General features: G+C 38.7%; 1 long non-coding RNA gene across 2 annotated transcripts; it reads left to right on the top strand.

Moving 5' to 3' along the window:
• The first annotated feature begins 3,109 nt into the window (after positions 1-3,109).
• Positions 3,110-5,212, top strand: LOC149687038 (uncharacterized). Of its 2 annotated transcripts, none has more exons than XR_016383834.1 (3): positions 3,110-3,325; positions 4,614-4,771; positions 4,843-5,212. It is a non-coding gene; the product is annotated as an uncharacterized LOC149687038 (long non-coding RNA). The 2 variants fall into 2 exon arrangements; XR_016383835.1 differs by having other exon boundaries at positions 3,110-3,236.
• The last annotated feature ends 9,021 nt before the right edge of the window (positions 5,213-14,233 follow it).

Consider the following 14,233-nt stretch of genomic DNA (forward strand, 5'->3'; position numbering starts at 1 on the left):
TACACTGGAGTTAAAAAATTCGTGAATTTTTCAAATCCTGAAGATCCCTATTTTCCTCGTCTCTTGTCAGCACGCACAAAGCTAGGTTACATAGAGACCTAGCTTTACGAGTCCTGACAACCGGTGTTGTAACAGAAGCTGTCGTTCGAGATATGGAGTTGCCTATCCTATAGCGTGAAAACAAATTTTCTCACGCGCATTCTTTATCCATGGTCATTGGTCACACTAACACCATGGATAAAGAATGCGCGTGAGGAAATTTGTTTTCACTCTACAGGATAGGCAACTCCCTATCTCGAGCGACAGCTTATTCTGTATATACTCTGTTACAACATCGGTTGTCAGCACGCGCAAAGCTGGGTCTCTATGTAATCTAACCTTGCGCGTGCTGACAAGAGACAAAAAACTTCAGGATATTTTAAACGATTTTAAATCCTGAAGATCCTGAAGTTTTTTGTCTCTTGTCAGCACGCGCAGGGCTAGATTACATAGAGACCTAGCTTTGCGCGTGCTGACAACCGATGTTGTAACAGAGTATATTCTAGAGGGCCGGTAGGCCCTTCTAGATAAGAACCCACACCCTCCCGTAATGTTAAAGAAATAATTCACAGATTTTAGGCTTAGCGTCCCATAGAAAAAGCATGGGATTTTTGGTGGTCCACTCCATCGAATAACTCAGAAACTACTGGGAAGTTAAGGTTCGGAACACTTTTGAATTATCAAGCAACTATTGAATGTTGAACTTCTGAAGTTTGATTAAGAACAATTAATTCTAAGTATTTTATTTTAATTAATTTATAAATCATGGTAAAAACGTTACATATATTACACTGTTTTCATAGCATTTCGTTCAGCCTTCATCGGGTTTGTGGCGCATAGGATAACGCGTCAGCCTATGGAGCAGGAGATTGCAGGTTCGAGTCCTGGCAAGCTCGGTGTTTATTTTTAAAGATCTTTTATTCAACATAAATGAAATGATCCTATAAATACAATGTTTGGATAATTTTTTTGTTACGAAGTACGGGCTTGTGGCGTAATGGATAACGCGTTTGCATTCGAGGCAAAACATTGCAGGTTCGAGTCTTGGAAAGCGCGTTGTCAATTTTTGATGAAGAATCTTAGTATATATAAGAGAAAATTATTAAATAACAAAATTTCAATGAAATGTGCGCGTGTGGCGCGTGGTTTAGAAATAACTTTTTTTAAATCTATGCAAAAAGGTCAACTAAACTTAAATGAGTCACCAACCGCCTTTTTATATAAAATAAGTTACCACCCGCCTATCTATGGTGAATTAATTTACAACCTGCCTACCAATTGTGAATTAATTTCACACTCCCCTGCCAAATAATTTAAAATTTTAATCTTTCCCATAAAATAATGAGAGGCACTTGGAGGGAGCCAATATGCTCACGATTATCTTACTGGAACATCGAACAACACAACTTCATTAGAAGTTTGACAAGCCTATTATTATTTTTATAATAGATTAATACAAATTAAGGCTGAAGGAACAGATATTATATAAAAAAGACTTGGTTTGCCCAAGCCTTAAAAACAAAACGATAAGAGTTTTTCCAGTTGTCTGAAGCGCGGATATTTTTTTCTATTTAATTTTAAAGACAATCCGTATTTTACTACTCTTTTGAATTTAATTCAATCACCTGATTTTACTGCTAATGGATTAGTTTCCTATAAATTAATTGAAATAAAAAATTACTTATCTCAGATTTTTCAACAACAATTCCATTTTCCTGAATCATTTTATCATGCATTTATAATTTTGAGGGATATCGTGTAAATTTAATCAAGTTGACTCTTTCTTTTTTAATTTCCGAGAATTTTCCTTTCAAAAGGTTTTAAACACATCAAGTTTTCATAATGTTGTCAACTAAATAGCAACTCAACCAACACTTCTAAAATCTTCCCCACAAGTACTGATATACACAGTTCAATAATTGTGACTCTGCTTAAAGAAGAAACGAACCCCTTTATCAAATACAAGAAAGGTGATAACAGCCCCCTTTTGTATTCGAAAAGACCGCATATAATACATTATTAATGAGAGTATTATTTGAAAATTAAAGTACGTTCTCCATTGAAAAGAAAAAAATTCAGGATAAAATGTTTAAGGAAAATGAAATTGTTCATGAAAAATCTGAGATAAGTAATTTTTTATTTCAATTAATTTATAGGAAACTAATCCATTAGCAGTAAAATCAGGTGATTGAATTAAATTCTAAAGAGTAGTAAAATACGGATTGTCTTTAAAATTAAAAAACTCTTATCGTTTTGTTTTTAAGGCTTGGGCAAACCAAGTCTTTTTTATATTACAGAATAAGCTGTCGCTCGAGATAGGGAGTTGCCGATCCTATAGCGTGAAAACAAATTTCCGCACGCGCATTCTTTATCCATGCTAACACCTTCTAAAAAAAGGATCCCGTACCTTTTTGGGCAGGGCAATCTTTTATGAAGTGCCCTTCCTTTTTGCATGCGTAGCACACTCGCGGACGCCTCCCCCCACGTTTATTACGACCGCCTCGACCACCACGACCGCCGCGACCGCCTCGACCGCCGCGACCTCCGCGACCACCTCGAACACCATTGTTGGTAACGTACACGTTGCCGGTAATTTTCCAACTATCCATTTTTTCTAAGCCTTGGTCGGTTAACAAGGAATTAAAAAAAATCACAATTTAACCACAAAAAGTGCTCCCTATCAATTTTCAAACTAGTTCATATAAATAAACCTTTAAGTTGTTAAATATATGACTTAGTTTAAAAACAAATTAAAAACAAAATAATTCTTAATAAATTTTGGCATAGAACTCACTTTCGTTTCTTTAAATTTGAAAGTTGGCACCTTGACTATAGCCCACTCGATCACGCACTCCACCGTCGTGGAGCGCGTGTTCGAGTGGGCTATGCACTGACAGTGTAAAATAAAGAGAGAAATAATAATAATAATAAAAATTTAAATATTTATGTAAATGCTGAGCTACATAAAGGAGCCGCCCTGTTTCTGAAGGGTGTATACATACAAAAAAAAAGAAAACCTGTAACCAACAATACATAGTTTACATCGTAGGAGGATCCATACCATCAGCGCCGTCACCAGCTAAAAATTTTAGGTTGGGCCACGGGAGGGCCAAAGAAATGGACTTTATTTGCATGCGCAGCCAGAGCTTTTAAACCATTTTCCATAAAAATTGAGAATTCGGTGGTTAATTACCACGGTAATTACCTTTTCTTAATTAACCCAGAAAATCGAAAATTGAGTTTCTCTGTTAAACCGCTGTGAAAGTAGGACTACAGAGTCCAGATGGTAGGATTTCACTTTAAGATACCCCTTCAACAAACACTGGTTTCTGACTAATTAGACCATGGGGAGCTCATAAAAAATACTGAAACAATTCCTAGCGTGCCGCAAGTATTTTTAATAAATTTTTGAAGATTTTAAATTTCATGTACTAACCACTATTGATACCAGGAGCAGATGACAAAGGAGTCTCGGACGCTAGCTTCCATAATGTAGAGGGCAATGGGATCCGCGAACGTCACGGATATTAACCAAAATCATTACGCCAGTGCCACCTCTCGTAGGAAATTTGAGCCTTATTTTCCAACCAATAGCGTGGCTGCAAAGTCTCGAAAGGAGATCTGGGAAATCGCATCTGGAGCCTCTCTTTAAAAATACGTATCGTCTGCTTATAATTAGCCTAGGCTTAACGAGTATTAGAGTTAAAAAATGGATTTCAACGACTTTTTAATCTTTATTTAGACTAAAATTGATAATGAAAAGCCCAGCGAGTGACGTATGTACACTATTAAAAAACTAAAATGTGTTTCAGTGCCAAATTTTTCTAAATTCCTTCTTGAATTAAATGATAGCTACAAGAGGTTGGGAAAAGAAATCACTCAAGATCTTCTAAAACCCAAAAAGTAAGAGACAGTGATTTCGTTTCCAACCTCTTGTAGCAGTCAATTAATTCCTACCTTTAAGGTCGCAAAATGTAGTCTTATCTTTTATCTTAATACCAACGATTACAGCTGTTTGAATAAAGTAATTATATTGTGTATATTAATGTCGTGATCGGTTAAGACGAACCTCAGTAGCCACCGTTAGTCCGTTATTACAAAAAAAATTCCCAGCAGACTTTGGCGCCAGATATAATCCACCAAAAGCATCGTCTGCTATAATGTTTGATAGCGCCTCTATGGCAAACGATACCGCTACAGCTGTGACGTACGCGGGTCCCATTGCCCTCTATATTGTGGAAGCTAGCGTCCGAGACTCCTTTGTCATCTGCTCCTGTTGATACTAAAGGCATACTGCACTCAATATTGCAATTAAAGTATGGGGACTTAACAAACTAAAGGACTCGCGACGGTAGCATAAGCCAACGAATTCTTTAAATTTAGCTTAACCTAAGTAAATCATACGTAACCGGAGCGAGCGGAAGCGAGCTCCGCGAATTTGGTTAAATCTTACACAATACTTTTTCTGGTTACAATTATACTCTTTTCCAGACTTTCAATTTCCCTCCAATATATTTTTCCCTGACATTTCCCTGACTTTAAAGGACCATTTTCAATTTCCCTGACTTTTCCAGGATTTCCAGGTCGTGTTCAAACCCTGTTAACCATCATTTGTACTACATATCGAGCTTGAAATAGGGGATTCATCATCATGACCATGGTTCAATCCATTTTCGGGTTATGTTTAGGCGGAAAGAATCTTTTCAAGACTAAGACCCGTGAGGACGGTGAGGTATAAGAGGCTGCTTTCTTTTTAGATCTTAAAGCGGGTTTCGGTTTTAATTGGGTTTTACAACTATTAAGACGGATGTCTAAAATTGACTGCTATCCACGCAACTATTCAATTTGACCGCACTACCCAGCCGCGCGATATTTACTCGCTACCACGATTCGCTAACAGCTCCATCCGCCGAATTTTGGATTCGGAATATTTCTTTTTCGAAGGGATGATGACGACGATAATACGATTCTGATTTTTAGACTTGCGTAAAAACTACCTCTGATTTTGTCTGTTTTGATATTTTAACCTTTCAAAGTGCATATGCACAAGCGAAGCACATATTGTCAAGAAAATATAATTTGACCATTAAATATAAAAGGCTGATTTTAAAGGTTAAAGATGGTAAGCGACCAGCTTTTAAATTAAACTACCTTGGCTCTTCTGGCCACAAGCTCTAGTTTAAAAAAATTACTTATTACTCAGCCTGACACTGCTGCTTTTTACACATTGAGGATTCATACCATTCACACAAGAAAGAAAAGCTGCCTGGAGGACAAAAAGCAGATTTCTTTGTGCGGCCCTCCTCCCTCCAGGTAAATAGTTCATTCTCCTAGTGAAAATGGTATTTTGGTAAGAATCTTCTAAGCATCTATATGAAAATTGCAATTACTTTTAAAAATTCCAATCACATCACATTTAACATTTTATCGCAGAGATTGGATATTCTGTCTTATACCAAATGTATATTTAGGGCCAGCTATTCCATATTTTTTCGCCCATGAATTTCATAGGGAGGGCCAAACCAAATGCAGAGTGGGCCGGGCCCACCTGGACCCCCCTCTGGTGACGGCCCTGCATACCATTTACACAGGGAGGCCAGGCTTCACGTGTTACACAAGAAGGGCTGACTCACTAGGTGAGTCTAAAGCCATGCCTCCTTTTGCAAATGGTATGTATCCTCCTAGCCTGTAAACTATCTATACAATTACTATATAGGTCGGGAAATTGTCCACTAGATTGTGCAAAAATAGTGTCGCGTTTTCATTGTCAAGCTATCAATATTTTGGAAAATTTATTGGTCAAAATGTACAGTGACCCCCCTTAATTTTTAAAAATATTATGGGACATTTTAAAATTTTATTGAACAATGTCCTGTGTACTGTGCTTATTTCTGGCCCTGCCTATAAATGTTCCTGTGCTTATTTTCGGCCCTGTACACAAGTGACAACTTTGCCTTTTTAACTAAGCCTATTTTTGTGTTAAGAGCCACGTTTTCGGGCGCCTTTTTCTGTTTTGGTACGTATTCTCAAGCACAATTTCCTCTGCTACTACTTACTAAGACTTACAATTTCTAATTAATCTTTTAAGGGTTAATAACTTTTATTAGTTCCATTACTTTACAACGTCTGTATTAAATTATTTCCATTTTTTCACTTGTTTAATTTTTATTCTTTTTTCCCTTCACGTTAAGCCTACTACTTTTTATTACATTTCACTGTATGTTGTTTTTATTTAAGAGTGTATATAATTGTACTTCTTTGTGGTTCCAAAGTGTTCTTTGTGCAACGCTTTATCGGATAGCTTTGTGGTTTCAAAGCGTTCTTTGTGCAACGCTATATTGGATTTCTTTGTGGTTCCAAAACGTTCTTTGTGCATCGCTTTATTGGATAGCTTTGTGGTTTCAAAGCGTTCTTAGTGCAACGCTTTATTGGATTTCTTTGCGGATCAAAGGCGTTCTTTGTGCAATACCTACCTAATTTGGGTTCTTTGCGCAATACTTATTTTGGGTTCTTTGCAAATCCAAGTTGAAAATTGCTGTGTGGAATTCAGATCTGTTTCAAAAATACACTACTGTGTTATATTTCTTAACGAATATTCAAAATGGTTTCAACTGAAGCAGTTAAGAGGAAAAAATTGCGTCAAGCAAAGCAAATATATAGAGCGCAAGTAAAGTTAAAAATGCAACTTGAGAGTAAACCTAAGAGTCAAGCTAACAAGCTATATTGTAAAAAATACTATTTGAAAAACAATGAATACTTTCAAAGAAAAAACGCAAAAAACTATGTGTCACGTAAATCTCACCTTGAGAACCGGAAAGTGCATACAAGAAATATGCCTTCAGGTGGTGGCACTAATGTTCGTACAAAAAATAAAAAACCCAATAACAAACACATTCTGATGGGTAAAATGGGTTTTGCAAAAAACCTCTTAAATGCAGGGATTTTCAAAACAAAGAACAAGAAATTCATAGCTGAAAGCTACAAACGGTTTCTGGTCACACGTTTAACTGAAAGATTGGCAGGATCAAAGTCTATTGACAGTGAGACTTCAAACAGATGCACCAAATCTGTCTCTCACAAGCTGAAATGCCAATTGTTAGCTGGTAGAATACTACACTTGAAAAGGCAAATGTATTCAGCATACAACGCCCAACTATCAGGGATGGTTACTCAATTTAAAGATATTGTCGAGAAAATCAAAGAAATTGGGTGTGTTAATCAAGACAACTTGGCGGAAGTTGTAGGTGGGAAAAGGCTTCACAGTAGCCTAAAAGAAGCCTATTTCCACGAAATCACCTATTATGCAATTGGGAATAATGGTAAAATAATAAAAAATGACGATGAGTTGCGTTACAGAAAAATATTTCAATTGGATTCGGATGGTCATGTACAGAAGGTGCTGAGAGACCGTGCTACCAATTCGAACAAAGAATTGTTTGTTGACGAAATGGGGAATTTCGTTGACATAAAAAACAATAACGAGACTAGTAACGTAGAACGAGTTTTACAAATTAATGAGTCGGGAATTGTTACGAATCTTTTCAAAATTGTTGAAACTGAAGAGAAGAATCCGAAAGCAAATTTTGTGATCAATGAAGGGGGGTTTATTGAAACCCAAAACAAAACTGTATACTGGGAATGCAGTGACATTTGTAATGTTCGAACTCGAGCCATTGCAAAAGTACTAGCTTTCATAAACACAGTTGCCAATGCTAATGAAAAATCTTTGACTAAAATTTTTGAGTCTGATTTGGACCTTTGCGAATTAAGAAAAGAATTTTGCAAAAAATCAAACGTGTTTATACCACCAGATGGGGACGAAGTAGTGGTGAGAATAGTTCCGTTCCTAGGACACACCTCTTACTGCGCTGATAGCGAAGAGTGCCAAAGTAATTTGCGTTCTTTCGCTGAATTGGCTCCACATTATTCGGGAATTAGAAGTATTATGAATAAGATGTATCAAGTCAAAGCCTTGCTCAACGCGTTAACTAAAATTTCAACTGAAATTGAAAGTGGTGATTACGATTCTCTGACGAATGTCATGGTGCAATCGAGAAAAATCCTAGCCACACGTGGGAAAAATTTAAATACCGAACAAAATAATGCTCCCACAGGAAGCGTTAACGCTCCTCGGCCGACTCTCGATGAAAGTGAAATCTTGAGTCTTTACGAGAATCAATTCGCTCGGGCAATGCTAAACACCAACGAGTTTCACGACACGCCTTGCGACTGCTGTTTTAGATTACTGAAAAAAACTGATTTAAGAGCTGTAGAAAAACTAGTAAACAGTGCTGTTTTTGATAACGAGGCCTATCTGATTTTAAGAGCTGGCTGGATAATGAATAATTCGGACGCTAGAGAAGCGGATATGCTTCTATGTCGTTACTGCGCTACGGATTTGGGAAAGGGTAAAGTTCCCATTAGATGTTTTCTGAACAACTTGGCGGTTGACAATCCTCCGCCAGATATCACCAATTTAAACATGTTCGAGAAAGTTTTAATTCAGCTTGTGAAGCCCTTCCACACTGTGGTGCGGTTAGGCACTAAAACCAGTTCCAACGTGAAGTTTGGTACGGTTAAAGCTTTAAAGGGAAGAGTAATTTATCTTCCAATTCCAGTGGAAAAAAATTTGAAGATGATTCGCAAATCGTTGCCCAAAAATCACGAACTGCATATCTTGGTGAACGGCGTTCCCACTGCGGACAAAAAGGTTTGGCAGCAGGTTGTTTGCCTCGAAAAAGTGTTGAAAGCTTTCAGTGTGCTGAAAAAAATTAATCCTTTTTACAAACATATTGATATTTCAGCAATGAACGAGGATTATATTTGTGGGACGCAATATATCGATGGCGGGAAAAATTCATTGATTCCCGATGAATTACTGAGCGTAGCAGATCCACTTGCGCTGATCAACGATGGCTGTGATGCGGTGCCACGTGGTTCCGCTGCGCTTCCAGTGAATTGCAATCATGACATGCCAGCTGACCAAAACGCTTCAAATATGAGCGATCAGGGTGAAAATCAGTTGACCCATGCAGCAGATGACTACGCAATTATAACGCAACCCGAGGCTTTGTTGCGAAAACTTTCTGAAGGCGAAGCCAATGATCTGTACGATCATTACTCTATTCATCCGGTGAACGTCCAACTACCGAAGGATTTATTGGGTGCTTACCAAATGAAGCGCGTCGAGGCCGAGCCGGTTAGCACTTGGGACAAAAAACTGGAATACATGAGCTTCGTTCATTTGTTCCCTCGGGGTCGCTTTGGCAAGCACGATGATTAGGCCATTTGGGAAAATAACGGAAACCGAGTATCGTTTATCCCGTCTTTTGAACAAAAGTCCAATTTTTAGACGAGATTACGCCTATTTGTTCCATTCTTATCAAGAATGCGAAATGAAAGCGATTTCTAGCAGTTTGAACTACGTTCTTCGTGTTAAAAAACCCATGCCAATTGGTGTTGAAAATTTGCTCAATCGAGTTGAATCTGGCGATAAAGAACTTGAGAGTAATTTAGCTACTTTCTTGGGTCATATTCGAGGAACGAAGGACTACTGGTATAAAGTTCTTAGGGACGTTCTAGCGATGATTCGGGAATTCGGTCCTCCAACCTGGCTTTTAACTTTTAATCCGGCCGAGTACGATGATATGGAACTGAACGATCACTTGAGAAAAGTGAATTCAGACGTTCCAGGAGTCAGGGTTGGCAACTACCTATCCAGTCCGGTTTAATCCACCTGGTTTAATCCGGATTAATCCACTTAAAAAGATCCACCTAAAATATCCGGCTTAATTATGAATGGGGAAAAATCAAATTTGTGCCATAAAAATAATTAAAATACAACCAGAAACAATTAAGGCAAAAATATATGAAGCGATAACTAAAGATTATTTATTATAAATGATAAAACTAATAGTTATGTTACCAGTTACTGTCCAGTTTCAGCTTAAAATATTTTACCAGTATCACTCGAACTTAAAGCATAGCGTGGTTCCAGTGGATCCCCTACAGGTTGACTTTCCTTACGAACTCCAGTTTTGGCTTGGGAAAGCTAGAGGCATTTGTGGGCGGGATTTATACGTGCATGTATAAATCCCGCCCACTAGCCTTTGCCAAGCCAAAATCGGAGTTAAGAAGGAAAGTCCCTTTGTAAGGGATCCACTGGAACCGCTCTAGTGTTAGGTTCGTGCACTTAGGAAAGAAATAGATTTCAGGAAAACATTTTAGCAGTTAAACGATTTTATATTGGAACCGAGGCTAGGGGTCGGGTCGGGGAGTGCCCCAAAACTTATATAAGAGCTAAACAGAAGTACTTTGCCTCCAAAAAACCTAAAATGACTCATTTTTTTAAAAAATCCGGATAAATCCAATAAAATCCGGTTTAATCCAATAAAAACCACTGGTCTGGATTTTATTCAAATTATCCGGATTTTTGCCAACCCTGCGGCAGGAGTAGAGTTGATGACGGTGGCTGAATTGTTGAATTTAGACCCACTTAGCGTCAATTTGCACTTTCACAACAAAGTGCGGTCGCTGTTAAACAACTTTGTCTTGTGTAAGCAAAATCCAGTTCTTGGCATGATAGAACATCATTTTTGGAGGGTTGAATACCAATCTCGGGGTTTACCTCACTACCATATGCTTTTGTGGGCCAAGGACGCTCCAAAGATTGGAACTTCTTCGACCGAGACTATTTTGGATTACGTGCAAAAACACGTCACGTGTTCGATGCCAAGAGCATCGGTAAGTCCGGAACTACACCGGCTGGTAAAAAAATTCCAAACTCACAAATGCACCTCCAGTTGTTATAAGAAGGTGAAAAATTCTAAAAAAGGATTGAAAGTGTGTCTTTACGGTTTCCCTCGAAACGTAACAAACATTGCCACTATGAATTCTGTTAGATCAGTTACTCGTCACCGTAAAATGAAAAAGGTGCAGAAACGACTGTACGACTTGCCGAGAAAACAGCACGAAGTTTTAATCAATGATTACAATCCCACGCTACTTTTGGCTTCCAAAGCCAACATGGATTTGCAATTTGTCGCAGACAAATCGGAAATAGTGGCAAACTATGTCACGGCTTACGTGACAAAGGGAGACCTGGCTGACATGGACCAAACCTTTGCCGAGTTAGGCAACGAAAGTTTGTCCAAAAAATTATTTGCCTATAGATTGAAATCTTTGACGTGCAAGCAAATAGGAATTTATGAAGCTCTCGATATGATGCTGGGCCAAGACCTTTACAACAAGTCCGACAGCACTAAATTTATTAACACTAACTTAAAAGAAAACCGATTGAGAGTTTTGAAAGGTTACAAGGAACTCGCGCGTTTGAGGGAAACTGACCCCGAAAGCACGGACACTTGCCAAAAAGGGTTCGTCGACGACAAATATCCGAATCGCCCTGACAGCTTGGAAAATCTTAGTTTGCGGGAATTTGGTCAGTTTTACGATTATGCGATGCGCTCTGAGGGTGTCGAGAAAAATGCGAATGTAATCCAGTTGAAAAACAATCTGGGTTTCATGAGAAAGAGAATTAAGCCCTACATAGTAGAGCACTACATTCACGACCCGATAGAGGAGAAAGAAAAGTACTGTCACGCCCTACTGATCCTGTTCAAACCGTGGCGTGACGAAACTGAGTTATTGGGCGAGTTTGAAACCTACGCCGATGCTTTCGAAAACTCTATTTCAGTGTTAAAAGAAATGAGAGAATATCACGCGAAGCTCTCTGTTTCCAAAGAAGTTGAAAAGAAACGGAAGGCTTCTAAAAAGGCGAAAGAGTCAGAAACCATCATTTCGGATGTGGAAAGCGACGACGATGAAAATGCTCTGCAAGGGAAAGAAATTGTTATCGAAACCGAGCATGCAATGGCTGATGTGGAAGCTGCCATGGAAATGAATTTCGAGGCTGATGTTGACAATGTGGCGTCACTAAACTCGGATCAAAAGAGAATTTATGATGACATCATGGATCACTTCTCCCAAAAGGGAGAAAAATCTGGAAACAAGTGCCTTTTTGTGTCAGGACCTGGTGGCACTGGGAAATCGTTTCTCATAGACACTCTCGCCAATGCCGTAAGGCGTCGCTTTCAAAATCCTGCTAGCGTAGCCATTGCCGCGCCAACGGGTTTGGCAGTTCTGAATGTTAATGGCGTAACGTTACACAGATTACTAATGCTACCGGTAGATCATGGGCGTATCGCCGAATACCATTCCCTGAGTTCAGACAATATGAGCATTATGAAAGAAACTTTGGGAAACTTAAAACTGTTAATTATTGATGAAATTTCTATGGTCTCATCGGTTTTACTGACTCACGTTCACTTGAGACTGAACGAATTTTGGGAAATGAACCAACCATTTGGTGGAGTGGTCTCTATCCTTGTTTTGGGAGACTTTTTCCAATTGCCTCCGGTTCAAGGGAATCCCGCGTTTATCAAAATCACTTCCGAAGAAGCCAGACTTAGATTCAATTGCATCGGAGGAAGTGATCTTTGGAAGTTTTTTAAATACGATGAACTAACGCAAAATGTTAGACAAGCCAACGACCAAAGTTACGGCGACATTTTAAGCAGAGTTAGAATTGGAAATATTTCCGAAGCTGATGTTGCAACCTTAAAAAGTAGATTGGTTGCTGACGGACCACACATCGAGGTGGCTATGGATCTTTTCATTAAGCTGTCCAATGAAGGGTTTCACCCAATTTGTTTGATGCCAAAATTAGCGATGTGCGAAAAATTCAACTGTGAAATGCTGCGAAAAAACGGCGAGAAAGTTGAAGTCATTCCTTGCCAGGATAGACTCGCTGACTACGGCAAAAAAATGAATAAAAACATTCTCAGGAGACTGCAAAGCCTACAAAACGAACCGTGCAAAACTGGCGGTTTGGAGAGCGAGTTAATTCTTTGCGTTGGCTGCCGTATAATGGTCAGAAGGAATATTAGTTTTGAAAAAGGCGTTGTAAATGGTACGATGGGTTTCGTAACTGGATTCAAGAAGGACGAACAAGGAAACGTTGTTGGCATTTTTCTCAGAGTAGATCGCGAACCGAATAACGACGACGCTAACACTGACTTTTTAGTTGAGAAAATTTGCGTCAAATTTTTGCTCATGACAAACATTTACGTTAAGCGCTCGCAGTTTCCCGTCATCCTGGCGTACGCTATCACGATACACAAAAGCCAAGGAATGAGTTTAAAATGCGCCATTATGGATTTGGGTCCGAATTTATTTGGAACGTCGCTTTATCGAGAGTGACGTCCTTAGCCGGATTTCATCTATTACAGTTCGATCCGACTAAAATTAAGGCGGATGGACGAGCCATAATGGAGTATAACAGGCTTCGCAAAAAATATAGGCCAGATCTGCCTGTTTTGAAAATAACGGAGTCGAAAGAAAGGCGAGGTGGGAAAAGAAGTGCGCCTACACTATCTAAAAGCCTTTTAGAAGGCGAGGAAGAGAGATGTGAAGAAACACCGAAGAAGAAAAGGAAAGCCCAACAGAGTTTGGATAGTTTTCCCTTGAAAGGTTTAGCTAACGATGATCAAGTAACGTGCTATTCTAATAGCGTTTTTCAACTGCTCTTATTAGTGCCGGAATTAAGAGAATTGGTTAAGTCTTACAATGGATCGTTCGTTGAAAAACCAGTTTTACGGTGCCTTCATAACACGATAAACGACATCGAGAGTTCTCAAGGAAGTTTCAGTCGTAAAGGGTTGGAACTGAGAATGGCTGTTGGAAATCATTTTACGCAAAACGATCAACAAGACGCCAGTGAATTTTTGATGGTCCTCTTGACGACACTAAGCCAAGCAATGGAAGCCGATTGCTCTAAGGTTCTAAAAGAACTTTTTTGGTCAAAGTCGCGAAATGTTACCAAATGCCCCAAATGTCAAGTTGAACAAAATTCGGAAAATATTGTTGAAAGCAACATTTTCAATCTTCCACTAGAAAACCGAGATAAAATTGATTGGAAATCTCTAGAAAAAGGATGAGATTAACAGAGATGCGGTGCGTTTATTGTAATAATCCAACAATACAAGAGCGTGATGTATTGATATCCAGCGGAAAGTACGTTTTTCTGTGCCTTCTACGGGGCGATTACAGAGATGGTCGACCAATTAAGATTTCGACTAAAATATCAAATTTTGAAAATCAAAATGTCACTTTGAGCAAGATTCTCTTTAAAACT

This window comes from Phalangium opilio, unplaced genomic scaffold, assembly GCF_054372755.1.
Source record: "Phalangium opilio isolate 3A_F unplaced genomic scaffold, DU_Popi_V2 ptg000031l_1, whole genome shotgun sequence".
NCBI classification, from domain to species: domain Eukaryota; kingdom Metazoa; phylum Arthropoda; class Arachnida; order Opiliones; family Phalangiidae; genus Phalangium; species Phalangium opilio.